General features: G+C 42.4%; 1 protein-coding gene and 1 pseudogene across 4 annotated transcripts in view; one reads left to right on the top strand and one right to left on the bottom strand.

The window, feature by feature from the left end:
• The window catches only part of MCM9 (minichromosome maintenance 9 homologous recombination repair factor), a 323,915-nt gene that overhangs the window by 151,424 nt on the left and 150,349 nt on the right, over nucleotides 1-22,142 (bottom strand). The gene's annotated exons all lie outside the window — the stretch shown is intronic.
• Nucleotides 11,174-11,457, top strand: LOC105715675 (selenoprotein K-like; annotated as a pseudogene).

Raw genomic sequence — 22,142 nt, 5'->3', positions numbered from 1 at the left:
TATAATCTTATAGGCCACCATCATATATGTGTTCTGCTTTTGACCAAAACATCGTCATGTGGTGCATGAATGGATTATAAACTTCAGTTTTCTCATCTGTAAAATATAAACATTTTTACCTTATGGAGGTTTTACATGAATTCAACAGGAAATTCCAACAGGAAAGTTGAATCCAGTAAGGCACCTGGGGTCAGACTACTTGGGATTCAAATTCTGGCTCAACCATTTACTTGCTGTGTGATTATGGGGAAGCTGTTTAATGTCTTCAGGCTTCAGTTTTCTCTCTATATATAATATTCATAAAAATTATTCTCTGTTTATCTGGTAGTTGTGATGAGCCAATGAGATTAGAAAGGATTTCCACAGTGCCTGGAACGTAGTAAATGTTCAGATGCATGTTAGCTGTTATTACAGAAAGCACCATGCACAATAAATGTTACTTCCTGTTCTCTTAACTAGGTTGCAGCTTAATAGGCAATTGTGCTAAAAGCGCCCAAAGGCAGATTCTTCTCTTCACAAAGAATTCCTTTCGCTTTTCTTTTTCTCTTTTCAAGAATGTTCCATACATATTAGCAAAACACCTTGGGGCAGAGGAGCCTAGAAAGCCTTTAAGTATGTATATTTCCTTCACTACACGATTCTTGTGCTTTAAAAAAAAAAGCAGACTCCTAAAAGGCTTCAGTTTGAATAGGAGTCTAAGGTTGTAAATAAAGTATAAAAGAAGAGACTTTGTCAGTCCAATTAAACATAGATCATTATTACTATTAATTAATATCTTTGTTTCAGTGTTTTCTATATAGGCTTTTTTAAAAGTATGTATATAAAGATTGAATTTTATTCAAGGGATCATTGTGTAGGTGTTTCAAATTATAGAACAATGCCCCTTTGGATACTAATTAAATTTTTTGCTTTGGAATAATGTTCAGAGCTCAGATGATGATTACCTTACATTATTTGGTTGGGAGCATGGCTTTGCCTCTGCTCCTGACCCCAGACAGGCCTCCATACCTCAAAGCTTGCCTGGGCTCCTTCTGGGTTCATAGAGGATTACTCAACATCCTCACTTTGTCTAATCCTGCCGTTAGTCTGTACTTGGCAAACACATGTTGGGTCCGGTGTCATTTTTACTTACTGCATAGGAGCATTCCAGATCACTACGCAATTCTGATGCTCACCGCGTTAAGACGAGATAGACAGGTTTATGATTTTCACTAGAACAACTCTTGCAGAGTTTTACTATTTTTCAAATAACAACTCCCCCACTTTTCCTTTTTGTATGGTGACTTTCTCACGCCAGGACACACTAAATGAATACATTTATAAAGGTGGCATTGTATGGTTACCAGGGGCTGCACATTGGGGGAATGGGGTGTTATTATTTAACAGCTAAAAAGTTTCTGATTGAGATGATGAAAACATTCTGGAAATGGATAGTGGTGATGGTTACACAACACTGGGAATGCATTTAATGCTCATGAACTGTACTATTAAAAATGATCAAAATGGGGTCGGGCACGGTGGCTCACACCTGTAATCTCAGCACTTTGGGAGGCTGAGGCGGGCAGATTACCTGAGGTCGGGAGTTTGAGGCCATCCTGGCCAACATGGTGAAACCCAGTCTCTACTAAAAATACAAAAACTAGCTGGGTATGGTGGCAGGCGCCTGCAATCCCAGCTTCTTGAGAGGCTGAGGCAGGACAATTGCTTGAACCCAGGAGACGGAGGTTGCAGTGAGCCGAGATAGTGCCAGTGCACTCCAGCCTGGGCTACAGAGCAAGACTTTGTCTCAAAAAAAAAAAAAAAAAGTTACATTTTATGCTATGCATATTTTACCACATTTTTAAAAAGTAATGTTTTGACATTGTGGTTTCATCAGTTTAAACAGACTTTCTAGTCAGGGAGTATTGGTGGCCTGAGTCTTAACTGCCTGCCATTTGGGATGGAAGCCCATCATAAAAATGCTGCCTTCCAGAGACTGCAGGGACCTTACCCACGTGACCAGAATGTTGTGCTTTCTCATTAGCCTATTAATTAATTGCATAGAATTCGATGCTTGGAAAGTACTTGAAGGTTTGCTATTTTTGGAAGCTCTACACGTCTTCCTTTTAGTGTCATCTACCCCTTTCAACAGCGTCCATAAATCCAGTTTGCATCTCAAGTGCTGATGCATCTCATCATATATTATAAATGCCATAAATGGAGGAAGCAAGTGTCTCTCAGAAAACACTCAGTACCTAGGGAGCTGACTATATGGTGTGGAACACACAGTAACTTTTCCCACTAAAAATAATGGAAATAGCTGCCATTTAGCAATGTTTCACTTAGGTGCAGAGTTTTCAAGAATGATTTACTTGTCAAGTGAAGGGTAGGTGTAAAAGTCACACCTTCTCACTCCTGGAGAGTCAGTTCCTGACCTGCCCATTCCAGTCAATGTGAGATTTTTAATGGCACTATCCAATCCTGGGATTTGCTGGTTCATTTATATTTTAATAGCAACTAATCCTCATGGAAAGCACAAACACATTTGAAAGGTTCTGATGTTTGAATAATATGGTGAAATAATCTCCGGAGACTAGAATGGATTATTTGCTATTCTTCAGAGGGAGTGACTATATAAAAATGAGGAAAGATGACCTTATATACCTTAGCATGATTGCAGGAAGAATTGTGCCTTTGGAATGGAGATTGTCTTCTCTCCCTCTCATTCTCACTCACCAAGCTTCTTTCTTCTCTCTTCGAGTATTTACCTCTGCCTCTTTATCTCTCTTTTTTGCATAGGCACAGTGCTATAATTGTACTTTGCATTTATCTAGCATTATCTTATTTCCATTTAATCCTTGAAATATCCTGTGAGAGGATAATTAAGGCAAATATTATTATCATTACCATTTTATAGATTTTTAGAAATGAGAAGATACATAAGGGTTAAGTGACATATCGTGAGGTATAGGAAGATCCAGTCCTGCAACCTGTGTCTTGCAACTCTGGTCTAATACTGGTTCTATAGCTGCAGCCAATTCTGGGGATCATGTAGTCAAATAAAACATAGCACTACCAGACATAGCACCAGTGACTTTGACAAGTGGCAGGCATTGTCCTTAGCACAGTTCATCATCAAGTTCTTCTTAATATGCTCCCAGGAGCTGTCATCCTGCCTGCTGAGCAGCCTCTGTCCATTCAACCACCATCCATCCATCCATCCATCCATCCAGAATAAAGAAGATGAAGGAGGTGCTCAGTTGGAGGAGGTCAAGAGATACATCTGCCCTCTGGAGCCTGGAGACTACAATGCTAAGCACTGTAAGGTCTTTTAGGCCATCTGACTGTGCCACGGACAGCATGGTAACCTCTGCAACCTGCACGTACACTCCAGATGAGTTCCTGGAACTAGAAAGTCTGAAGTAGAAAGTTTTCCAGGAAAACCACAAAAAGGGGAAGAATGACCAACCCCTGCAGTGCCTAATTAACTTTGAGACATTCTTCTATCATTCCTTATTCCCACCTCAACTGATAAGGCAACTGGACTTTGTAACCGACCTTGGTCAACCTTATGACTCCAGACCCTACAACCCCCTCCCAACTTACAAAAGCTGCCCTGAACTATAACTTCTGTAACTTTCCACTACCTACCCCAAACCTATAAAACCAATTCCCATCCCACCGCCCTGTGCTGACTCTCTTTTTGGACTCAGCCCGCCTGCACCCCAGTGAATAAACAGCCATATTGCTCACACAAAGCCTGTTTGGGGGGGGTCTCTTCATTCAGAGTGTGTGTTTAACAAGCGCCTCTTAGTCAAAATTGATAACTGAATTCAGCCAATTTTAGTCTATATAGCTCCAAAAACACCACAACAAAATTATTTTTCAAAATATAAATTCAGTTGTCATACTGAATTTTTATCCAGTTAATTCTAGCTATGCAAATACTGGATTTGAGTAACTTCATTTAAAAATGTTTCAATTTCCCTTCTCCCTCACAGGATTGATTTAGTTATGTAAATATGCAAAAGATTTGCAAAACACCTTAATATTTTGGTTAATTGCTTAATAATTTGGTTACTTGATATCTGTCATGCTAGATTGCCATAATTTAAAACTCTTCACCAGTTTCTTAAATGAAGTCTACATTTTCCCTTTTATTATATATTTTTTAAAATCTCCCTCTTAAAAGCCTGAAGAAAACCTTTCGATATGTACAAAAAACGGTTTCTAGTTTTTATTCTTCATTGCTATTTGCAATTACTCAGAGAGGAAAAGTATCTTGGAAAAAAACTTACCCAGAATCAGGTGACAACTCACATTCTCTTTCTTAAGATGTTTAACTGTGACAAGCAAAAGCCAATTCAAAGATAGATCTTTGGGGCACCCTCTGGTGGCTGAAAAGAGTCATGAGCTCAGTGCCCATGTGTATCAAAAAGCCAGTAATCTTTGCGACTTATTTTAAATGGCCATCGCTAAATTTTTCATACAACATTGAAAAGCCAGATCAGGAATGCAGGAAGGACTGAAAAGAACTGGAACCACAAGAGCTGGACTTGAGTCAGAGCGCTCATCTATCAGCTATGTGAACCTGCATTTGGTTGGCAGATCAGTTTCCACAGAGCTGAGGCGGAGTCTGGAATTACTCACTGGAGATAAGAGGCGATGTGAAAACTAGAGGAGTATATGATTCCATTTATCTGACATGTCCATAAAAGGCAACTCTATAGAAAGTAAATTAGTGATTGCCTGGGGCTGGGGATGGCATGGGGATTAACTGTAAATGGGTATGAATGACTTCATTGGGGTGACAAAAATGTTCTAAAACCAGATTGTAGCTGTTGCACAACTCACTAAAATTTGTAAAACATCACTATAGTATAGATTTTAAATGGGTGAATTTTATGGTATGTAAATTATACCTCAATAAAGTTATTTTTTTAAAGCCAGGAGGGAAAAGCAGAGTGACTACCCCTAGAGACATCTAGGAACAGAGCCAGGAAACCTGTAGCCAGCAATTGTGTGGGAGGAAAGGGAACTGTGGGGTAAAGTAGGGGTGAGCAGGAAGAACGCCTAGAAGAAGTGCTGACTCTTGGAACTTCATTTGGTTCACTTTATATTGCCATTAGCTCACACCTCAGTGGGTTGCCTGAGGTTATCATTCTACAGGCTGAAAGAAATACCCTCCTGCCTCAGCCTCTTATGGCAGGTATTTAAGGGCATTTCTGATGGAGTAAGACTATTAAAGCAGCAAACTACATGGAATTCCATCAAAATGACCATTTTGAAATGTAAAACTAATGTTTTCTTTATTACTTTTCTCAGTAACAGGTCACTTAGTGTGGTTTGGGAATTAGATGAGATTAAGAAGTGCACTGATGAGAGAATGTCTATTTTTTACATTGTTTACTAATAGAAAATGTGAAAGTGGGGATTTATAAAAGTGCCAGAAGAAAATCCAGGTGACTATCTCTGTAAACTTAGGGTAGAAAGAAACTAGTAAGGAGTAACATCTAAACCAGAATTTTCTTAGACAATAGATGGATTTAATCCATTAAAAAAAAAGAAGAAGAAAAAGAAAAATTAAGACACAGATGCTGTATTAGGAACTAATATTATATCATACATACCAGACAGGTTTATTAACCTCAATATAACAGATATGTGTAAACCAGAGAAAAATGTGCAAAGGATGGGTAGAGATAATTCACAAAGGGAAAAATAAATTAAAAAATACAATCTGTCAAGTTATGAAACAGCTTTAACCTAAACATCTCATTAATAGATGTATTAAGAAAACAATGAGCTATTTTTCACCTACGAGATTAGCAAAAATTAAGAAGATCGATATGGGTCAGGTCCTGTGGCTCACGCCTGTAATTCTAGCACTTTAGGATGCCGAGGTGGGCAGATGACTTGATCAGGAGTTCAAGACTAGCCTGGCCAACAAGCTGAAATCCCGTCTCTACTAAAAATACAAAAATTAGTCAGCGTGGTGGTGCACACCTTTTATCTCAGCTACTTGGGAGGCTGAGGCAGGAAAATTGCTTGAACCTAGGTAGTGAAGGTTGCAGTGAGCCAAGATTGCGCCACTGCACCCAAGCCTGGGCAACAGAACAAGGCTCCATCTCAAAAAAAAAAAAAAAAAAAAAAAAAAAAAAAAGATTGACGTGGCTTACCGTCAGTGCCAGTGCTCTGGTAGACTGCAGCTTTCTGGGAGGTAATTTAGCATTACACCTCAAAATATAAAAATGCAAATCTTTTGGCTCAGCAACTCCACTTGGGAGAATTACTTTATGGCAATAATTACACATGTGTGAAAAGATATAAACATTAATATGTTCATGATTGAGTTATTTGTAGAGGCAAAAATTGGGAAGGTTCTCAAATGCCCATCAACAGAGATTTGATGAAGAACTGTACAACTCAATAGACTATCTGTAGTAATTAAAAATAAATGGGATCTATATTTCGGGCCATGGGGAAACGTTTACATTATGTTGCTAAGCAAAAAATGTCAGTGTCATAAGAGCATAGATAATATGATCATATTTTTGTTTAAAGCTAAATATATGGGTGTGTGTGTGTGTGTGTGTGTTTGTGTGTGTGTGTGTGTAGGGTAGATGAAACATACCTAGATCCCCCTTCAAAGAAGGACTTTTTGCCCCAACTGTCCCTTCAGGGACTGACTCAGCTGCAGAGTCACCTCTCCTGAGCAGGTAGGGCAGGTACGTGCTGATGGAGATAGGAGTTTAAGGCCAGGCCACTTCAGTCCAACACAGAACAACTCTGTCTGGCCACTTACACTGCAGAGGTTTTGTGGGGATAGCTAAGTCTGTTGTCAGGCGTATGATGTAGCTAGAGTTCTCTCTCCATCAAATTTTGTTCTCTTTTCCTTTTTTCCATAGGTGTTAATCCCAACGACAATTCTTCAAGAAGATCCTAAACAACAAACTCTGTCTCAGAATCTGCTTCCCAGAAAATCCAACCAGCGATTTTTAAAGCTATGCAATGAACAAATTCTGGGGGGGATATATCCATCAAGTATTTTGTATTGGATGGCTTTATTTTATTTAGGTACCTGTGCAAAATTTTTGGCATTGTCAGGTTCTTTTAAAGTGGGTATTTGTTATTTGTGTCATCAGATAAAAATACTAAAGCAGTTTTTATTTAGAAAAATAAAAAGTCAACGGTTTGGTTTTAGTCTGTGTTGAAAAACGCGCCCTTTGAATGAACAGAACTTTCAAACAGGCTTTGTGTGAGCAACATGGCTGTTTATTCACCTGGGTGCAGGTGGGCTAAGGCCGAAAAGGGTATTAGCAAAGGGCAGTGGGATAGGAGTTGGTTTTATAGGTTTGGGTAGTTTTTTGGGTGGTGGGGGTGTTGCAGAGTAAGATCAGTTACAGTGGTGAGGGTGGGGGCAAGGAGTATACATGACCATAAGTTCAGTTACAATGGCAGGGTTGGGTGAGAGGTATTTACATTATCATAAGAACAGTTAAGATGGCAGGGTTGGGTGAGGGGCTTGTCTGGGGAAGCTCCTCTGGGTGATCAGGGACAGTGGTGAACGCAGGCAGGGGGTGGGAGACATCAGCCGAGGCAAGCAGGACTTCAGACTTTCAGGTTGCAGGCTTGCATATGGAGACCTGACAGTCTGGTCTAAAGAAGACTCCAAAGTGTCTGTATCAAAATGGCAGCATCAACCCATCTGGCATGGATCCTTCTTGATGGGGAGGTAAGCTTTGCAAACAGCCCTCTTGTTCATACCCTTCCTGCTACTCTAGGTATTCAACCTTGCGGAAGTTTTGGTACTTCTACCAGGATGTTGGAGCCCTGTTGAGGTTGACTGTGAGGTGTAAGATGAAGAGTAATTTTGGGAAACTGTGAGGTGATGTGCACCACTTGGATGGAAGTAGATGGGAGCAGATGCTACATGTTGATAAATCTCCAGCTTTGAGTAGTTTTAGGTAGTCTCTCCTTTTTCATCATGGAACACATGCGTTAGAAAGAGAGCCAAATGCTATTTGCTACCAGATTCTTTAGCTTAGATCCTTGAATTGTTTAGCAAAAGACTTATACTACCTGTTCCAGAAGGACCTTTTAGTTCCTCTTGCAGTGTTTTGTAGCTTTTCCAGATTTGGGCTAAATCTTGTGGTCACATTCTGGGATGTAGAGAAACTGTAGGGTTAAAAGCCATTACTACTGAGAACAAATTATTTTGTGGCCAACGCAATCTTAGGGAATATTGAATTAGCTATAATCTGCAGCCGAGACTATGAGTTATTCCCCAAAATCCATTCTCCCCTTCTTAATTTAGTAAATTCAAAACACATGCTTTTGGTGGCACGTGGCTAAAGAGCACATTTCCCAGACTCCCTGGCAGCTAGACGTGATTAAATGATAAATTCAATGAGCAGAATCAAAGTTTCAAGCTACCTCCTTAAAGGAAGCACCTTTCTTTCTCCCCCAACTCCCCTGCTAGTTGGGATACAGACCCAGCAGGTGTGGTGGTGAAGTATCTGTGTAGAACACCCTAAGGGATGAATGGGCAACAAGATAGAAGGAGCCTGGGTCCCCGTCACCTTGGAACCACCATCCCTTGGCTGCTTACACTTGAACTGTTGTGTAAAAGAGAAACAAACGTCTTTCTTGTTTAGCCCACTAAATCTTAGGAAGGGGAAAGTGCAAAATAATCACTGTTTTATATTATACTCTTACAACTCTATTATAGTGTTTATTACACTCATGTAATTATTTGCTTCCTAATCTGTCTACCTCTCTAGAATATTTCTTTCTTTCTGAACTGTGAATGCATAGAAGGTGTTCCATAAGTGTTTTTAAAACGTGTAAGTCATTGAATGGTGGGAAAATTTGCGGAAAAGGGAAGCTAGGGAACTAAATACAAATTTCTTTTTTTTTTTTTTGAGACGGAGTTTCGCTCTTGTTACCCAGGCTGGAGTGCAATGGCGCGATCTCGGCTCACTGCAACCTCTGCCTCCTGGGTTCAGGCAATTCTCCTGCCTCAGCCTCCTGAGTAGCTGGGATTACAGGCACGCGCCACCATGCCCAGCTAATTTTTTGTATTTTTAGTAGAGACGGGGTTTCACCATATTGACCAGGATGGTCTCGATCTCTTGACCTCGTGATCCACCCACCTCGGCCTCCCAAAGTACAAATTTCAATTTCACAATTTTGTGTAGCTAAAGTTTCCCTAGGCCTCTCTAGCCTCGGGGTGGGGAATGACTAGACTCCTATGAACAATACGTTAGGACAGTGATGAATGCACAGGGATTCACAGCTTTCCCTTCCCGTAACCCCAGAGGAAAATTCTGGTGTTTCTTGCTCAGCGATCTGTGCCACTTCACCGCCATCCTGATCTTAACTCACACTCATCTTTCAGATCAGGATCATGACACACACTTCCCATGTCAGTGGAAGGTCTTTGTCAGAAAAGGCAAGGAAAGGAGACAGGAATGGTGGGGGAGAGGGGATCCTGAGGAAGCTACAGGGCATGAAAACCACATTTCCTTTTGAATGTCACTTGAGAGATACAGGTAAAGGTTCAAATTAATCTGCTCGTTTTTGTTGAGGGGTTGTTTTTTTTTTTTTTTTGAGATGGAATCTCTCTCTGTCGCCGAGGCTAGAGTGCAGTGGCATGATCTCAGCTCACTACAACCTCTGCCTCCTGCATTCAACCAATTCTCCTGCCTCAGCCTCCTGAACAGCTGGGATGACAGATGTGCACCACCACGCTTGGCTAATTTTTATTTTTAGTAGAGACGGGGGTTTCGTCATATTGGCCTGGCTAGTCTCCAACTCCTGACCTCAAGTGATCCTCCTGCCTCAGCCTCCCAAAATGCTGGGATTACATGAGTGAGCCACTGCACCCAGCCTAATTTGCTTTTGATTTTTGGTCTGTGTTCTCTGAGAGTGACATCGTAGAAAAAGATTGGGAACTTTGACGAAAACTGCCACTTTTTTTCTTTCTACACCATTAATAGCTAAAGTTTCACTGGCTTTTAGCCTACCTCTTCAGGAAAGGGTTCAGCCCCTTCCCCAATTCATAAATTACGTTTGCAAGTCCCTGGAGGTTGTTTGTTTTGTGAAAAGGAATTCTGACTCTCACTGTGATGCTGGCTGCTCACGAAGTTACAGGAAGGCCACTCCATGCCTCCATAACCACCACTGGTGTCCTTGGGAAGCTGATGTCTCTGCCCAAAGCATGGTCTTCACATGCACCAAAAATCTTCTATCCTCAAGTATTGTTTTTTCTAGAATTTTTGCTCTGCCAGAGTCATGCTATGATCCTCACAGAGGTGGAAAGAATATTCTTTTTCCCCATCCCTGACCTTGCATTGATTTCACCTGCTGCATTTATCCCCTTTCTCCATAGAGTGCAGACATGAGTCTATAGCTCAGGGTTGGCCAACTGCCCAGGGGCAGATTGTAACTATTTCAGGCTTTACAGGTCACATGGCATCTCCATCTCATATTATTCCTTGTTGTTTCTTCTTCTTCACAAACTTTAAACAGTACAAAAGCCATTACTAACTTGCAGACAGTACAAAAACAGGCCCTGAGCTTGATTTGGCCCTTGAGCCATAGTTTTCAGACCCTGGTCTCCAGGAATTGCCCTAGGAACTGGTATCTGTGATACAAGTCTTCCTCATCTTAATTTTTCTCCAAGATGCATATGAAAAAGTTTAAAATAAAGATTTCCAGCCAGACGCGGTGTCTCATGCCTGTAATCCCAGCACTTTTGGAGGCTGAGGTGAGTGGATTACCTGAGATCAGGAGTTCAAAACCAGCCTGGCCAACATGGTTAAACTCTGTCACTACTAAAAATACAAAAATTAGTCAGACGAGGTGGGACGCGCCTGTAACTTGGGAGGCTGAGACAGGAGAATTTCTTGAACTTGGCAGGCAGAGGTTACAGTGAGCAGAGATGGCACCACTTCCCTCCAGCCTGGGCGACAGAGCAAGACTCTGTCTCATAAAAACAAATAAATAAAATAAAAATAAAGATTTCTTCTTCTCTTCTTCGGCTGAAAAGCCATCATGCAATTCAAACTCTTGCAGTGCTGCCTCGCAATTCAAAACACAAGTTTGAATCATCTTAGGCTCAAACTGAGAACTGGCATTAGTTCAGTTAAATTACTCTGCAAGTTGCTCCGAAGTGGGGAAGCGGGGCAGGATGGCTTACATCTTGAATGGACAAGTGTTGGAGAGCAGAGTTCATCTCCATGGAAATTATCTTTGATAACAGATTTCTTCTGAAGAATAGCCAAGTTTGTGGTTTTGTTTTTCAAAACTCTGCTTCAGCAACATGTGAAAAAAAGAAGAGGCTACGAAAACTCATCCGATTCCAGATATGATAATGGAAGATGGCCACCAGGAAGCCCTCCAGGAAAAACAGGTCAAATCAATCATCTTCATGGCCCCAGTCCTCCTCCGAAGGCTGGTGGATGAGGAAGGTAAATGTCTACTCTAAGAAGCAGACAAGTGGACATGTACATTCACAGCAGAGAGAAACCACCAAGAAGCAGAGGGCTGACCACGCCGAACGAGTAGATGTATGCATACGTCTAAACAAGGATTGCCCTGGGTCTTCACAGATGAATGAGATCATGCTGGGAATTCCCTCTGCAGGGAACTGGCCTGACTGGTATGCAGTTCTATAATTGCACGTCTGTCTCATTATCTTTTTAAAAATTGTTTAGTGAAGTATTTATATAGTTCTAAGAAGTAAATATTTTTAGGTTGCAAAACTGACTCCACATCTTTATATAATTAAGTCACAATAAACTCGGAATCTGAAGATGATAAAAGTCTATACATTCAGTACTATTTAGTGTCCGTGCCACGTTTTTCAGTTTTTGAAATATTGTTCATTGTTAATTTGTTCTCATTTACAACTAAGTCACATTGTATTTTTAAAAATTAAAAACAAAATGATCTGCAGCAGAATTAATCAAGCTTGAGATCCTTGTCAGCTCTTCAGTTGCAGCCTAACCAATCTGTGGGTGAACACACCTGAGCTGGGGTGTGGGGAAGCCACATAAGGCCAATAGTTTCCTTGGACTTCAGGGTCCAAATGCATCTTTAAGAGGGTTGGCAAACCCACTTTGGTTATTCCTCAGTCTGCTGAATTCACAGTATGAAGACATAGCTGACAATTCTTTCTGAGTTTTTTAAAGCATAATTTGTTTGTTTAAATGATCCAGAAACTACAGCCAGATTACTGAATATTTAATATTTAGGAAGTTGAGTTGATTATAGACAAGACGACTGACCATTGAAAATGTACTTTGCTCTTGTTATTTGACAAATAATTTTGCTTCAGTTATTTAAGATACAGCTTCTCCTGGCTGGTGAGAAAATGGTCTGTCGTGAATGTGCAAAAGCAGTGACATTTCTGTAACATGGGACCTCAGGGCAGCAACCAGATGGCTCATTTCTGCTGACAAGTGAGATCCCTGCTAGACTGTGTGTGAAGACATGCAGGCATTATTGGAATTTTTGTTTTACCCAGAGAGAATTAGGAAATATTTACCAAAAGGATTTTCTGTGTATTTATATTTATTAGCACAGGGAATATAAGGTCATAAAATCAGTCATTCATTTGGTAAATATTCTGTGTGAGGCCCTGTGCTGTACTGACACCCAAACATTTAATCATAGTGAATACATCTGCTTAATAAAAAATTATAGCTCATCCTAAAGAAAGAATATTGAAAAGAACTGTCCTAATGTGTGGTCACCTTATGTAGAGGACATAAATCCTATAGCTATCTGCAGTTGCCAGTATCACAATCTATGCAAAAATGCAAAGTACAACACACACACACACACACACACACACATACACACACCAGTGCTTTATGGGAATGGAAAAGGAAGCTAGGTCTACCTCTTTAATTAAGAATATATTCTCTAACCTTTTAGATACTTGAAAACTAATTTAAGCTCTGAAGTAAAAAGTGAAGATTCATCTATTAAGTGATCACTGCCTTGCCCCAAGGCAACTGTAGATCCCAAATGTAATCACTGAAATGTCAGCATTTTCCTTCCCTTTTTCTGCAGTGATACAGAGCTCCATTGTCTGTTCTCTCAGGCAGCTCAGGCTGGCAGATTCCACCTGAAATCACACAGTGCAATTCTCCTTCCTCGGGAGTGGGAATGCTTGGGGAGGACAATTTGGCTCCACCAGTTAGTTCAGCTCACACAGTTGTAGCCTGCTGGGAGGGAATGGGCTCAGCTTCTGGGCCCAGCACTGAGCGGGAGGAGGTCTCAAGCCTGAGGCCTGCCCTCATTGGGATCAGAGCCCACTGACCCACACTGCCGACCTTAGCACTGAGCAGAAGCAGGGCTCCCAAACATCACTAGGGGATTTCCCTAGGACAACCAGGGCACTGTCTCTGTGTGCTGAAAATCCATACTAGAGGGGCTCCTCTGGGATGACATCCACAGATGACCAAAGGAAACTGAGTCCTGCACAAAGAATTTGCATGGGATGAAAGAGTTGTCTCTAGGTGTGTGTGTGTGTGTGTGTGTGTTTGTGTGTGTGTGTGTGTTGGGTATGTCATGGGTTGGGAGTAGGAAGTTGTAAAGGGGTGGAGAAGGAACATTGTTATTTCTTGGGAGCTTGAGAAAGATCCCATTAGATTTTTATCTCACAAGTTACAACAACAAAAACAAAAAAGTTTAAGATGAATTACATAAGGAAAAATTAAAGAGATTGTGGGCAGATCTGAGAATGATTTAGAAGAACCAACAGCTCTTTGTGGCCGATTAGATATATGAAGCAAGGGAGAAGGAAGGGTTAGGACAGATAGATTTCTGACAACCATGTGCCCCATGTGCCCCTCTCTCAGATATGGAGCTAGCGTGACCACTGCATGAATTACCCACTAACCCCTGACTTGGGCTGCTCTCCCACCAAATTCAAACAAGACGCCCTGGATTCCTTACTATAACAGTTGCTGCATTTTGCCTGCATATAATAAATACATTTTTTGAACCAAAAACTTGGGACACACAGATTCCTCTTCAGTCTGACAATGGGACAGGGCTGTGTCTCCAGTGAGGGTGTAAGGTCCTCAAGATGGTTCTGCTTTTACGACTCTGAGGGTGTGCTCCAAGGTGGGACTGGAAAGGCTGGAAGCCCTCTGGTGGTATGTGTCCTAGCTCCTCTGGTCATGAGAACCATAGCTGACCTCATAAAGACATTAGTGAGGAGACTGATCTGGATAAATCTCAGGATTCCATGAACCTCATGTGTGGCCTCTGAAAGTATTCTATTTTCCAAACCATTTTAATCTCATAAAAAAGCCCAAAGAAAGTCAAACTTGAACAGTGCTTCTTATTTCTTTCCTTTTCATTAACAACAACAACAACAAAAATCCCTAACCCATTTCTTTATCAACAAGCCTATGTTCCATTTCCAGGCTAGTTGGAAATTGCATGAAGAAGACATCACTTCGGGGCCTTTTGCAAAGACAGAGCAGGAGGTGCCGTGTCCCATTCACCACAGCTGAAGGGCTGTGATTAGGTGCAGGCAGCAGCTTTCAAACCAGCGTATAACCCAGCAATAATAGGCTTTTCTTATAGTCTCTGGAAACTACAGGAGCTGTTATTTAAGATTTGATGGAGGTTAATCAACTTTTTGATTAAAGAAATAAAAATTTTAAGTCGTCTTCTCTAATCACAGTGCTTTCTTTGGAATTCTGCTTCTGGCTGTGTCTTACTTGGTTGGAAAGCAGTTGTCTGTGGTGTTTCAACACACCATGATGCAGACTGCCTTTTCCAGGATATTTGTATACAAAACCACAGTGGAAGATAAGGCAGAGGGCAGGTTTGTTTCCTGGCAAGGATCATAAAGAGAATGTCCCTCTCCAGGAGAAAGACTGGGCAGGCTTGTTAACAGTCCCCTTGTAAGACTGGGAGCACTTTCAGCTCCAGGTTCCTCGGCTGCGACACAATGCACTATATACACAGCAGCCACCTGGGCCCACCTCTGCATCACCCCCATGGGACTTGGGGCTCCCAGGGACCACATGGGAACATGAAGGTCACGCTGCCAGTTGTGCTGACACGAGGTCCTTTTGTTGCTGATTGGGAGTCTCATGCGTTCTGCTAGCATCAATGGAGCTGTAACTGTTTCACTTGTGAGCTTCCAAGCAGGGCAAAAATCTCAGATCCTTCAGGGTTCTTGACATTATTCTCTCTCATCATCCTTTTGGCTCATCATTTGATTTAAAAGTTGAGGGAGATTAGAGAGAAGTTGTGATAAAGACAACAAAAGCAAATTATGTGGCTAGTGTGAGATTAATGCTGCTCTCTTCAGGGTCCTGCCAGCTTCCCGTTATCGTTACTTTTCCCCCGCCCCCGTCTGAGCAAGCATCAGGCCATTAGTTTCTGGTCAGGTATGGTGGCTCATGCCCGTAATCTCAGCACTTTGGGAGGTTAAGGAGGGAGAACTGCTTGAGCTCAGGAGTTCGAGACCGGCCTGGGCAACATAGCCAGACCCCATCTCTACAAAGAACTTTAAAAAATTATCCAGGGATGGTGGTGTGAACAAACACGTGGTCTGAGCTACTCAGGAGGCTGAGGTTGGAGGATCACTTGAGGCTGCGGTGAGCTGTGATCACACCACTGCACTCCAGCCTAGATGACACAGCCAGACCCTGTCTCAATAATAATAATCGTTCTACCACGTACTGAGTGCCTGGCATCAGCCATTCCTCATTCCATGATCTCTGTTTCTCCCAATAGTTTTGAAAGCTTGGTATTGCTACCAACCTGAAGCTAGGAAGGGCTGAGAAACTTAACTGCGATATCACAGAGCCTCGTGATAGGGGCAGGATTCTTATGTGTATTTATCTAGTAGCAAAGCTCATGTTCCTTCCACTGCAACCACATACTACCTCAGCTATTAGAATAGGGTTTCAGAGGAAAACAACAAACATGTGAATGGTGATGCTGGCTGGTTTGTGTAGCTTCCTCTCCTCAGTGCCTACTCCAACCCCATTTCCCGATTCACTGCCCTGTTTCACTCGACCCCATTACTTCCAATCACAGCTGTTCCTCGACCCTTTTCCCGTTAGCATCTCCTCTCTTTTTTATTTTTTAAATTTAGCATCTCTTCTTAAATGCAGAAATATTCATAATATTTCTTCACAGCTGATTAGAAATCTGTGCATGAGGAGATGGGTTAAGAGGTACAGGGTTATACATGATGTGAGAGAATAATGACAAGAAGCGTGTGATGAACTGGCCCTCAGCAGCAGTGAGAGTAATCCATGACCTCATCTTCCAGTCTGTGGGGCTTCCTAGGCGTCCACCGGAAACCTGAGTTGGGAGCACACTCTCCAAGTCTTCCCCATGGGGGCTCATTTGAGGGATGGCTGCCATCCAGCCTATATTTCCAGGAAATGAGACTTTGATTCCTTGTAGCGTTAACTTTAAAGGAAAGGCATTTTGATGATTCTTTAAAGGGGAAGGGCATTTGAAGAAAAGTTAAATGAAAACAGAAAAATCCACAACTGGTCGGGTGTGGTGGCTCACGCCTGTAATCCCAGCTCTTTGGGGTTCTGAGGCGGGTGGATCATGAGGTCAGGAGTCCAAGACCAACATGGTGAAACCCTGTCTCTACCAAAAATACAATAAGTAGCTGGGCATGGTGGCACATGCCTCTAGTCCCAGCTGCTCGGGAGGCTGAGGCAGGAGAATCGCTTGAACCTGGGAGGTGGATGTTGCCGTGAGCCAAGTTCGCACCATTGCACTCCAGCACGAGTGACAGAGTGAGACTCTGTCTCAAAAAAGAAAAGAAAAATCCACAACTCATTTTCATTTGCAGTCACATGGCCCCTGCTGCCACATGTGTATCAGCTATGAAATTCCCTGTGATCTGTGAGCAGGTGGTGGAACACCTACTAAATGAGCTACCCACTTACACATTTCCAAGCACCTCTATTTTCCCACAATTCACCAAACTCCTCAGCCCTGGAGATGCCTTGGGGTGTGGAAGATTTGAAAACAAAAGTGTATTTACAAATTCACCCTCACCATTACATGGCATAATACTATATTTCCCCAGCAGAATTTTTATTCATTGCTGCCTTCAAGATGTAGGCACATGCTAAAATATATGAGTTCAATAGCTTATTGTTAGTTTAACTAGAGCTGAGTTGGTAAAAATTATACAGTTGAGAAGCCATTTAGAAAGGCAGAGATGCAAAAAGACCAGAGTCAGAGGAAAGGGCAGAGAACGGAAAACATTGGTTCATGAAATAACGGAATTGATTCAAGTCACTGTGGCTAACCTAGAAGGCCCAGCAAAGGGCAAGAGATCTGCAAACCTTCCTTTACTGGTGTATTTGTTCTTATTCAGCTGACCTCATTCTGTTCAGGTCACATCGCTCAGGCCTCTGGAACTGTGCAGGAGGGAAATAAAGAGACCAGTGATGAGACCAAGGGAGGGAACTGGGCCTGGCCTTGGAGGGTGCACCCACAGAGGTTCCCAAAAGGAAAGAAGACACAGTTTACAGTTTTCAATCTGTTTACCAGCAGCCTCTGGCAGCTTTTACACACAGTCACATCAACTACAGCTTGCCCTCCCGTCAGCCCAGCCAGCTGTGGGCCACTTTTTGATTGATGTGACTCCTCACCGCATGTCTCCTCACTCTGACTGATTTGGCCAAGTCATACTGTGGTTTTGTGGACAGACAAGATTATCCAAAAGCATCAGGTTTGTGTTGGCTTGGGGGCTTGTGGAACAAGGTTTACTTCTTGTTGATATGATTTTGGTGTTTTTGTTTTTGGTGTGAAAAATGTGACAGCTTTTTTTTTTATTTTATTTTTTTGAGACAGAGTCTGGCTGGCTTGCCCAGGCTGGAGTGTGGTGGCACAATCTTGACTCACTGCAACCTCCGCCTCCTGGATTCAAGCGATTCTCCTGCCTCATGAGTAGCTGGGACTACAGGCAGGCACCACCACACCCAGCTAATTTTTCTATTTTTAGTAGAGACAGGGTTTCACCATGTTGGTTAGGCTGGTCTTGAACTACTGACCTCAAGTGATCCACCTGCTTCCAAAAGTGCTGGGATTACTGGTGTGAGACACTGCACCTGCCCATGTGACAGCTTTTAACACCACAATATCTTAAAGACAAGGTAGGGGATGTCACGAGGTTGGGGCACGTGACCCTTATATCTCTGTATATTTCTTTCTAATGCACGTATTTCTGTCTCTGGGCCTTGGTGCATTTCTGTCAATCACTTTTCTTTTTAACTGTCTGTCTCTATTTCTCTCCTCTGGTTTTGCCCCTCTCGACTTCCCATCCTTTTCTTCCCATTCATTAACTTAAAGTTGAATTGAATGCCAGCCACTGTCTATTGTCTCTAACAATAATAAAATTCCCCTACATCATGTCGATCCTGTGTTAGTCTACACAGTATGTTGAGCCCCTCCAAGTTGGTAAGAAATGAGCTGGTAAAATGAGAGCACGAGCTCCTGGGAACAGAGTGAAAGGAGACTAAAATGTCTGTGAAAATGAAACATTTAATTAAGCTCCCTGATTTTAAACTTTTCCAAACATGAAACATATGGCTCTATAAAGTATGGAACAGGAACTGAAAAAGTGACAAGCTGGTCAAAGTTTGCCTTTCTTTCAAATCTACAATCAAGGCATTTAAATGTTAAAATGATTCAGATCCACAACTGGGATGCTCCCTAATTTATTTTTTCTCTTTAAATCGTCAGAATACAGGCCAGGCTCAGTGGCTCATGCCTGTAATCCTGGAATTTTGGGAGGCTGAGACAGGCGGATCACTTGAGGCCAGGAATTCAAGACCAGCTTGACTAACATAGCAAAACCCCATCTCTACTAAAAATACAAACTATTAGCTGAGTGTGGTGGTGCACGCCTATAATCCCAGCTACGTGGGAGGCTGAGGCAGGAGAATCCTTGAACCTGGGAGGCGGAGGGTACAGTGAGCTAAGATGGCACCACTGCACGCCAGGCCTGGGTCACAGAGTGAGACTTTGTCTAAAACAATTAATAAAATAAAATAAATGGTTAGAATACAGACCGCTTTAGGGCCTCAGGCCATGAGCACTTTCAGAATCCTACACACAGTAAAGCCTGCAGAGCCAGCACCGCGCCACCCTACATGTAGGAGGTATTAAACACACAAGTTGAAATTCATTCTTTAAAAAATGCTGGAAATTGTTTTTCCCTGGAATATACGATCACACTTTAAGGCTCTCTGAATTGCCTATAATTACTGGAAGGCCTCATGTTTCACACCAATAATTCTAGCATTAGTGGGAAGCTCAGAAGACACGAGGAAAGACAGAATTCATTATTAATGACAGTACTGCCGCCCTCTGAGGAAACACAGTGCATCTAATGCCCAGCTGACTTCATCATTCCGTCAATAAGTCCATGCTCTCTCATGGTTTATGGCACCCATTGGTCGGCTCACTGGAGAGGACCACAGCTCATTAACAGACACACTTCGGCCTTAATTAAGCTACTCTTTCTGGTCTATGATACTACTTCAAGGGTACTACATCAATATAAATTGAGACTTTTCCTGCTTTATTTTACTCTTATTATAGAACTGAATTCAGATTATTTATTTTAAAAGATGATTCAATTAAGCTCCACTCATCTAATGAAATGCACACATTCTCACATATTTTATATTTTAATATGAGACGAATTCACTTGGAAGAGTAATTTGTTTTTTGCCTCCTCCTCCTGCTCCTTCTTAACTGGGGGTCTGTGAGTGAATTTGTTTGCTAGGGCTGCCATAATAAAGTAACCACAGTCTGGGGGGCTTCACCTCCAGAAATTCATTTTCTCATGGGCTGGGAGACTAGAAGTCCAAGATCAAGGTGTTGGCAGTGTTCATTCCTTCTGAGGGCTGCGAGGAAAGAGCTGCTCTAGGCCCCTCGCCTTGGCTTACGGATTGCTGTCATCTCCTCCCTGTGTTTTAGTCTGTTCTCATGCTGCTTATAAAGACATACCTGAGACTGGGTGATTATAAAGGAAAGAGATTTAATTAACTCACAGTTCCACGTTACTGGGGAGGCCTCGCAATCACAGCAGAGGGCAAGGAGGAGCAAGTCACATTTTACATGGCAGCAGGGAAAAGAGAATTTGTGAAGGGGAACTCCCCTTTATAAAACCATCACATCTCGTGAGACTTGTTCACTCTCACGAGAACAGCATAGGAAAGACCCACCCCCATGATTCAATTACCTCCCACTGGGCCCTTCCCACATCACATGGGAATTGTGGGAACTACAATTCAAGGTGAGATTTGGGTGGGGGCATAGCCAAACCATATCACATTGTCGTTCCTCTGTATGTGTCTGTGCCAAATCTCCTATTCTCATAAGGTCAGGGCCCACCCCAATGACCTCATTTTAACTTAATTCCTTTGTAAAGACCATATCTCCAAATACAGTCCCATTCTGAGGTGCTGAGGGTTAGGATTTCAACGTATTAATTTGGGGAAGTGGCTGGGAAGGAGGTGGTTGTTAGGCCATTCTTGCATTGCTATAGAGGAATACATGAGGCTGGGTAATTTATAAAAAAAGAGGGTTAATTGGCTGACGGTTCTGCAGGCTGTTTAGGAGTCATGTCACTGGCATCTGCTCACCTTCTGGGGACGCCTCAGGGAGCTTTTATTCATGGCAGAGGTGAAGCTGCACACCACCTGGCAAGAGCAGGAGCAAGGGGAGGGAGGGGCCACACACTTTTCAACAATCAGGTCTCATGAGAACTCACCATCCTGAGGACAGCACCAAGCCACGAGGGATCTACCTCCACGACCCAAACACCTCCCACCAGGCCCCACTCCAGCACTGGGGATTACCATTCAACATGAGATCTGGGTGGGACAAACATCCAAACTATAGCAGGGGGACAAAATTCATTCCATAATGAACAAGAAGTGACATTTCCAAGGAGAGACAAGGAACACATGGTTAAGGGCACCATCTCTGGAGTCAGATCATATGTGTCAGATCCTAACCTGCTTCTCACCTATGTAACCTTGGGCAAGTCCCTTTTCTGCTCTTCAGTTCCTCTTTTTTTTTTTTTTTTTTTTTGAGATGGAGTTTCACTCTTGTTGCCCAGGCTGGAGTGCAATGGCCGGTCTCAGCTTACCACAACCTTTGCCTCCCGGGTTCAAGCGATTCTCCTGCCTCAGTCTCCCAAGTAGCTGGAACACCTGGCTACTTTTTTGTATTTTTAGGAGATATGGGGTTTCTCCACGTTGGTCAGGCTGGACTTGAACTCCCAACCTCAGGTGATTCGTCCACCTCGGCCTCCCAAAGTGCTGGGATTACAGGCGTGAGCCACTGCACTCGGCCCCAGTTCCCCTTTCTTTAAAATGGGTTAATAATGATACCCGCTGCAGGGAGCTTTATGCTTTTTACATAGAAAACCCTCTGTAAGCGTTTACTACAATAATTTCAAGCTTTTCCCTTAAAATGCTTAAAGGGTGCTTATGCATTTTCCTCATAAGAGAAATGAATAATGTGCTGATATCCCATAAAAATGTAAAAAGTATCTGTATACTTGTGGTGAGGTGAATTGAGATGTCTATTTTAAAACCATATTTTATAATCACAATTTTCTTTTATACTCAAAACTTATAATGCCCCTTGTGTTAGGGCATGAAATGGATTGTGGGCCATATGTGGCAGATTTCAGCCAAGACTCTACCCTGCCAGCCTTCTCAGCCAACCCCTATCTCTTCTCCCCATCTGAACCAGAGGCAGCCAGATTAAGTCATGAGAGCTTTGCCCTCACAAATGGGATTAATGTCCTTATAAAGGAGGCTTCAGGGAGCTACCTGGCACTTTCCCCCTTCCACTCTCTGCCACACGAGGACACAGCATTTGTCTCTATCTGCATATGAGGAGATGAGGAGGCAGGAAGAAGGTGCCATCTTGGAAGCAGCGAGCAAGCCCTCACTAGACACTGAATCTGCTGGAGCCTTGATCTTGGACTTCCCTGCCTCCAGAACCATGAGAAATAAGTTTCAATTATTTATAAATTACCCAGTCTGTGAATACTTTGTTATAGCAGCAAGAACAAACTAGACAATATCTCTGCCTTAGCTAAACTGGGAATTAGCTCCTTG

The sequence above is a fragment of the Aotus nancymaae genome, unplaced genomic scaffold (genome assembly GCF_030222135.1).
Source record: "Aotus nancymaae isolate 86718 unplaced genomic scaffold, 86718_ANA_hifiasm-v0.15.2.pri h1tg000040l, whole genome shotgun sequence".
Taxonomy (NCBI): Eukaryota; Metazoa; Chordata; class Mammalia; order Primates; family Aotidae; genus Aotus; species Aotus nancymaae.
Note: the sequence above shows the minus strand (reverse complement) of the source record. Positions and strands in the feature narration are given on the sequence as shown.